Source organism: Trichechus manatus, unplaced genomic scaffold (genome assembly GCF_000243295.1).
Source record: "Trichechus manatus latirostris isolate Lorelei unplaced genomic scaffold, TriManLat1.0 scaffold00240, whole genome shotgun sequence".
NCBI classification, from domain to species: Eukaryota; Metazoa; Chordata; class Mammalia; order Sirenia; family Trichechidae; genus Trichechus; species Trichechus manatus.
Window position 1 is genome coordinate 673,439 of NW_004444176.1, and position 8,190 is coordinate 681,628.

At 39.4% G+C, this 8,190-nt stretch overlaps 1 protein-coding gene across 1 annotated transcript in view; it reads right to left on the minus strand.

Annotated features, from left to right (window-relative positions):
• MS4A13 (membrane spanning 4-domains A13) overlaps window positions 1-8,190 on the minus strand; it is a 98,494-nt gene that overhangs the window by 74,534 nt on the left and 15,770 nt on the right. The window lies entirely within an intron of this gene.

An 8,190-nucleotide genomic window follows, 5' to 3' on the forward strand; every position in this document is an offset into this window, starting at 1 on the left:
CCATCCATGCTCTTTATCGCTCAACGTTCTCCCTTCTTACAACTCTTTCTCATTATTCTCTTCGCTACAGTCCCTGCACAGCTCATTACCCAAACTCTTCAGTAAGTAAGATTTGACTCTCTTTTCTCTAATGATAAGACAGCGCTGAGAAATTTTTTTTTTTTTTATCATTAGGCAATCCTCATCTATTAAAACAGCTATTATTACAAACAGGAGCCCTGGTGGTGCAGTGGTTAAAAGCTTGGCTGCTAACCAAAAGTTTGGCAGTTTGAATCCACCAGCAGCTCCTTGGACACCTTATGGGGCAGTTCTCCTCTGTCCTACAGGGTCGCTATGAGTTGCAGTTGGGCTTTGGTTACATTACAAACTGAATTGACATATGCGGTGATAAAAATCTCACAGATTTTTTTTTAATATATGAAAGAATGAGTAAATTCCAAAAGTTCAAAAACAGTATTTCACTTCGAAGCCTAAGGTGATGGTGATTGCTGAGAATAAATAAAGCAGATTATCTTCTGTTGCTATTGGAAAGATATTATCAACTGTCATATCTGATTGGTGAATTGTATGAATAGTATTGGTGCTCATCTGGAAAATAAATGTGGTTTTTGTGCTAGCTGTGGGAAAACAGTAATATTCAGACCTAGGAAGAATAATATTATAATTCTGTCTCTCCTTCAATTCCTTCTCTTCGAAATCCTTCTGATGCTCCTTCTTCTTCCCTGAGTTTATGTTTTATATGCAAGAAAGTATTAGGTGGCAGGAATTAGATGGTAGGAATGCAGCAACACATAAAATACGCCTGCTTTCTCAGAGTTCAAAATCAAGTAGAAAAGAAAAAAAAAAGATAATATAAGGTAAAATATGATAAGGTCAAATATGTCAAAATGGTAAAAAAAATTGCTGTAAAATTATTGGGAACAGGAAGTTCACTTTAAGTTATTCATATCCAGGAAGGCTTCATAAGGAGGTATACCCATTGCCGTTGAGTAGATTCCAACTTGTAAAGAGGTAAGACCTTTGAAATAAGGTAGGACTGAAAAATGTGAAGGAGGAAAGCAGCATTTTATGCAGGTTTACATTTTTATTAACTTCTTTCTTTGTTACTTATATTGTTACAGAAAAAATTTAATAAAAGTGTGGCAAAATAAGAAATGGAGACATAAAATAGAACAATAAAGCTAAAATACATATCATGACCTACACTATGTGGATTTAAGTAAGAAAAAAACTGAATGCAAAGATGTACATTACATATTTTGAGATAAGGATAAAACAAATAGTGTTCATCATGTATGATATTAACAGAAAGATAACGAGAAGATTGTAGTAGTGGGTTTGAAATGCCAAGGCAAAGACTTTGGGTTTAATTTTGTTGGCTGAAAACACCTAATTACAACATTTTAGCTGGAAAGTACTTGTGACCTCATAGTTGGCAAGAATGTAAAAAGTCATTTTTCCCACATTCCTTAATTTATTTGTTAGTCTCAAATTCTCCCCTTGGGAGTGGCAAGATGTCTTCCAGAGAGCTTCAAATATGAAGACAGAAGAGAGATAAACTGAATTCTTGACACATGATTTGAGCCTCCGGACCCAGCTTAAGTTGCTTTTTTTGCTTAAGTCAATTTGAGTTGTGTTTCCTGTCACTTATAATGGAGAGAACCCTAAATAATAAACATTTAAATAAAGAATAAACAGAATTTGGTAATTGGAAAGATAATAGAGAGGGGTTAAGGATTACATCAATGTACTGAGCCTAGGAGACTGAAACACGGGAGTCTAGCAGTACAGTACTTTAGAACCCCATTGCCACTGAGTCGATTCCAACTCATAGTGACCCTATAGGTCAGAGTAGAAGTGCCCTATAGGGTTTCCAAGGAGCAGCTGGTGGATTTGAACTGCCGACCTTTTGGTTAGCAGCCGAGTTCTTAACCACTGTGCCACCAGGGCTCCGCAGTACTTTAGAGGAGGTATATAATTTCTGTTTTCTATCTACTGAGTTTCAGATGACAGAAGCATATCCAATTAGAAGTCAAGCTGGTCATTACAGCAACAGCCAGGAGTTTGGGAGACAGAAAAATTAAATAAGAGGTACGTATTAACATTTGCTCCATTTTACAGGTAAGGCGACTAAGGGAACATGGGAAGTTAGGGAACTTGTCCAAGGATCACACACAGACAGTAAGTACTGGGGACAGTATATGAATAAAGGCAGTATGGTTTCAGTGTCTACACTACTAACCATTCTGTTATGTGAGAAGCATATTTTACAGGTATGTACTTTTGAGAGTGGCTAAGCCTAGCTGGGAACACTGATAACTCGGTGAGTTTATGGATTTAGCCAAGTCACTTGCTTATGTTAAAGAGTTGGCATATGGAAAATCTCATAAAGTGTTGGATGCCTTAGTAAATGTATGTACATAATTCTATAATGCCACTAGGAAAAGATGGTAGGTTAGAAATATAGGTCTATTATACAAATTCATTTCGTGTAGCTAATTACAGCAAACAAAGCTGAATCTTGTGGGTTTGGAGACTGTGAAACTCATCATTAATGCTGAGTTTAGATCAGATAAATACAGTCTGCAATGATTTGTAATACTAATTGCAAAAGGCAGATCTTGGAAATATGTCATCTTAAACTGAAGACTGCAAGCTTATGGATAAGAGTGGTGAGCTAAAATGAAATAATTTTACATTTAATAACTTATTTTTTCCCTCCCCATTCTCTGCCTCATAATTAGTATTGAAGATTTCTAGATTGAATTTTCTGGGTAACTGAAGAATCTTCTTACAATTTATAGGGAAAATCTGGTGCATGTTTACTTAAATCAATACATCATTGTTGTTGTTAGGTGCTGTCGAGTTGGTTCCGACCGATAGCGACCCTACGTACAACAGAACAAAACACTGCCTGGTTCTGCACCATCCTCACATTGTTAAGCTTGAGCCCATTGTTGCAGCCACTGTGTCAATCCATCTTGTTGAAGGTCTTCCTCTTTTTCAGTGACTCTCTACTTTACCAAGCATGATGTCCTCCTCCAGGGACTGATCCCTCCTGATAACATGTCCAAAGTAAGTGAGACATAGTAGTCTCACCGTCCTTGCTCTAAGGAGCATTCTGGTTGTACTTCTTCCGAGACAGATTTGTTTGTTCTTTTGGCAGTCCATGGTATATTCAATATTCTTTGTCAGCACCACAATTCAAAGGCATCAATTCATTAGTTACACACAAAATTTATTTTGGGGTGTTGATTGCATTTTCTATCATGGCCTGTCTCCTAGGCTTTTATTCTCCATGCCTGGATTCCTTCCACTGATGATCCCCTCTATAATATACTGCAGGAATGGAGAGGGGCAGGAAGTTTCTCTCTCACCTATAATGACTCTTTCACTCATTACTGAAATTGTTATTTGTCTTCTTCTGTTGGTCGGTAGTACAAAGAGGAGCTTGACTCCCACATTTCCTCATTTTAAATGGAAGATCTTTATAGGCATTGCTGAAGTCTTCTGTAGCACTAATATACTATGATTCTGAATTAAAAGCCAACAGGAAAGATGTTTAAATTTACTGGAGAATGTTACTACATTACAGTCATTGGATATTCACGTAAATGGAAGCAAGATGTTACTGTGGTTATGTGCCCTCCAGTCAGTTCCGACTCACAGTGACCCTATGTACAACAAGACAAAACACTGCCCAGTCCTTCGCCATCCTCACAATTGTTGTTATGCTTGAGCCCACTGTTGCAGCCACTGTGTCAATCCATCTTGTTGAAGGTCTTCTTTTTTGCTGACCCTCAACTTTACCAAGCATGGTGTTCTTCTCCAGGGACTGTTCCCTCCTGATAACATGTCCAAAGTATGTGAGATGAAGTTTTGCCATTCTTGCTTCTAATGAGCATTCCGGCTGTACTTCTTCCAAGACAGATTTGTTTGTTCTTCTGGTAGTCCATGGTATATTCAATATGCTTCGCTAACACCATAATTCAAAGGCTTCAATTCTTCTTTGGTCTTCCTTATTCATTGTCCAGCTTTCACATGCATATGAGGCAACTGAAAATACCATGGCTTGGGTCAGGTGCACCTTAGTCCTCAAAGTGACATCTTTGCTTTTAATACCTTTAAGAGTTCTTTCGCAGCAGATTTACCCAATGCATTGTGTTCTTTGATTTCTTGACTGCTGCTTCCATGGGTGTTGATTGTGGATCCAAGTAAAATATTGACAACTTCAATATTTTCTCTGTTTATCATGATGTTGCTTATTGATCCAGTTGTGAAGATTTTTATTTTCTTTATTTTGAGGTGTAATCCACCCTGAAGGCTGTGGTCTTTGATCTTCATCAGTAAGTGCTTCAAGTTCTCTTCACTTTCAGCAAGGAAGGTTGTGTCATCTACATATTGCAGGTTGTTAATGACTCTTTCTCTAATCCTGATGCCATGCTCTTCTTCATACAGTCCACCTTCTCAAATTATTTGCTCAGCATACAGATTGAATAAGTATGGTGAAAGGATACAACCCTGATATACACCTTTCTTGATTTTCAACCATGCAGTATCCCCTTGCTTTGTTCGAACGACTGCCTATTGGTCCATGTACAGGTTCCTCATAAGCACAATTGTTATGGAATTCCCATTCTTTGGAATGTTATCCATAATTTGCTTTGACCCACACAGTCAAATACTTTTCCATAGTCAATGAAGCACAAGTAAAAATCTTTGATATTCTCTGCTTTCAGCCAGGATCCATCTGACATCAGCAATGATATCCCTTGTTCCACGTCCTCTTCTGAATATGGCTTGAATTTCTGGCAGTTCCCTGTCGATGTACTGCTGCACCCGCTTTTGAATGATCTTCAGCAAAATTTTCGTTCTGTGTGATACTAATGATATTGTTCGATAATTTCCACATTCTGCTGGATCACCTTTCTTTGGAATGGGCACAAATATGTATATCTTCTTCAGCTGGCCAGGTAGCTGTTTTCTGAATTTCTTGGCATAGATGAGTGAGCACTTCCAGAACTGCATCTGTTTGTTGAAACATCTCAATTGGTTCTCCATCCATCCCTGGGGCCTTGTTTTTTGCCATTCAGTATATCCTGGGCCTCTTCCTTCAGTACCATCGGTTCTAGATCATATGTTACCTCCTGAAATGGTTGGACATTGACCAATTCTTTTTGGTACAGTGACTCTGTGTATTCCTTCCATCCTCTTTTGATGCTTACTGCGTCATTTAATATTTTCCCCATAGTATCCTTCAATATTGCAACTTGAGGCTTCGATTTTTTCTTCAGTTCTTTCAGCTTGAGAAATGCTGTGCATGTTCTTCTCATTTGGTTTTTGTTTCCAGGTCTCTGCACATTTTACTGTAAAACTTCGTCTTCTTGAGCTGCCCTTTGAAATCTTCTGTTCAACTCTTACTTCATTTCTTTCTTTCTCTTTAGCCACTCTATGGTCAAGAACAACTTTCAGAGTCTCTTCTGACATCTATTTTGGTCTTTTCTTTCTTTCCTGTCTTTTTAATGACCTCTTTCTTTCTTCATGTATGATGTGCTTGATGTCATTCCACCACTCGTCTGGTCTTCAGTCATTAGTGTTCAATGCATCAAATCCATTCTTGAGATGGTCTCTAAATTCAGGTGGGATATAGTCATAGTCTTACTTTGGCTCTCATGGACTTGTTCTTATTTTCGTCAGCTTCACCTTGAACTTGCATATGAGCAACTGATGGTCTGTTCTGCAGTCGGCCCCTGGCCTTGTTCTGACTGATGATATTGAGCTTTTCCACCATCTCTTTCCACAGATGTAGTCGATTTGATTCCTATGTATTCTATCTGGTGAGGTCCACGTTTATGCTGTTGAAAAAAGGTATCTGCAGTGAAGAAGTCATTGGTCTTGCAAAACCCTATCATGCATTCTATGGCATTGTTTCTATAACCAAGGCCATATTTTCCCACTAGTGATCCTTCCTGTTTCCAGCGTTCGAATTCTAATTGCCAGTAATTATCAGTGCATCTTGATTGCATGTTTGACCAATTTCAGACTGCAGAAGCGGGTAAAAATCTTCAGTTTCTTCATTTTGGCCTAGTTGTTGGTGCCTAAATTTGGATAATATTCACATTACTGGTCTTCCTCATAGGCGTATGGATATTATCCTATCACTGATAGTACTGTACTTCAAGACAGATCTTGAAATGTTCCTTTTGACAATGAATGTGACGCCATTCCTCTTCAATTTGTAATTCCAGGAATAGAAGAACATAAGCTTGTCTATTCAAAATGGCCGATACCAGTCCATTTCAGCTCACTAATGCCTAGGATATTGTTGTTTATGCATTCCATTTCATTTTTGATGACTTCCAATTTTCTTAGATCCATACTTTGTACATTTCATGTTCCGATTATAGTGGATGTTTGCAGCTGTTTCTTCTCATTTTGAGTTGTGCCACATCAGCAAATGAAGGTCCTGAAAGCTTGACTCCATCCACGTCATTAAGGTCATCTCTAGTTTGAGACCTACAATCAATTGCTTGTATGCACGTTAAAGTTGAAGCTGAAGAAAATTAGAACAAGTCTACAGGAGCCAAAGTACGACCTTGAGTATATTCCACCTGAATTTACAGACCATCTCAAAAATAGATTTGATGCACTGAACACCAATGACTGAACACCAGACAAGCTGTGGAATGACATCAAGGACATCATACACGAAGCAAGAGGTCACTAAAAAGACAGGAGAGAGAGACTTCCAGGCAACCTGGTGCTACAGACAGAAGCACCATGCTGTCCCTCCACAGCAGATATCCAAAAAACTAAATCAGAGACTCATGTCAATCCTGAAACAAGTATCAAATGAAGAGATAAAGAACTCAGCCAAGCACCAAATGGAATAAGAAACTGACAGAGATCAGACAGCGAGGAGAGATACATTCAGAGGTTCCCTATCAGCTAAGGCAGCATGGACCTGTCATCTTGAATTCCTGCTGGAGATCGGTGAACAGGGGGTACGAGAAAGCTTCCAGCAGGAGACAGAACAACCAGTAACCAGTGATATATACTTTCCCACCCTCCACCCTTCTTCTCCATCACTCGACTTCTCCTGCTTCCTGCGGCCACAGTCTCTTGGCTGGGAAGCACCGGCTTCACCCTGGTGCTGCTTGGATTCCACTGCCCACACTGGTTCCCGGAGTGCCATTTGTTGGCTGCTGGTGTTGCTTTTCTCTGCTTCTTTAGATTTCTTCCTTACCTCTCACCACCTCCCCCTCCTTTCTCTCAAATACCTGGCTCCCTGTGCCACCTTTGCTTCTTCCTGAAAGGCTGCGAAACACTGCTTGACTGTGAAACTGCTTCCCAGCCTGTGCCGCCACACTGGTGGGACCCCCAGGGCTTTTTTGTTTGTTTGTTCTGAATTGTTCTGCTTTGATTTGTTTGTTTCCTTTTTCTTTTCTCAGCTTGGGAGCCCCTTCTAGCTGGGCAGTACTGTGAGGCTTGGGAACTACTCCCTTACTCTGCACAGATGCGCAGTGGGACTCCTGGGGGCATTTCTTTTTTCTTTTGTTTTCTTCCCTTTTTCCCTTTTTGTCTTTCTTCATCTCTGTTTCTTGTCTCTATACTTACTTTCTCTTCCTGTCTCCTGAATACCTGGTGCTGTGTGACACCTCTAACCCTTCTAGCCAGGCTGTAGTTCACAGCCTGGGAGCAACTTTACCAGTCCTCACAGCTGCACTGGTGGGATCCCTGGGGGCTTTTTTTCCCCTAATTTTTATTTATTCTTTTCTTTTATGCTTTTTCTTTTCCTTTTTGTTTTTCTCCATTTCTCAGTCTCTCCTCTTTCCACTCCAGTGGCAAGCTCCCTTAGCACTCTTTTTGGTTTGTTTCTTTGTTTGTACATTTTTGGCTCCTGTTCCTCTCTCTGCTCTCTCCTCTTTCCCATACCCATCTCAGCTCCACACATCACAATCTCTCCCCTTTTCTGCCTACCTGCAGGCAAAAATGAGGAAAAAAATAGACAAATTCATGGAAAAAGGAGACAAATTCATGGAATATACAGAGAAAAAAATGGAAGAATTCAGGAAAATAATACAAGAATAAAATGCTAAAAAAATTCACAACTAGAAATTATACAAAAACAACAATTAGAAATCCAAGAGCTAAACAACAAGATTTCAGAAATGGACAGTGTCATAGAAG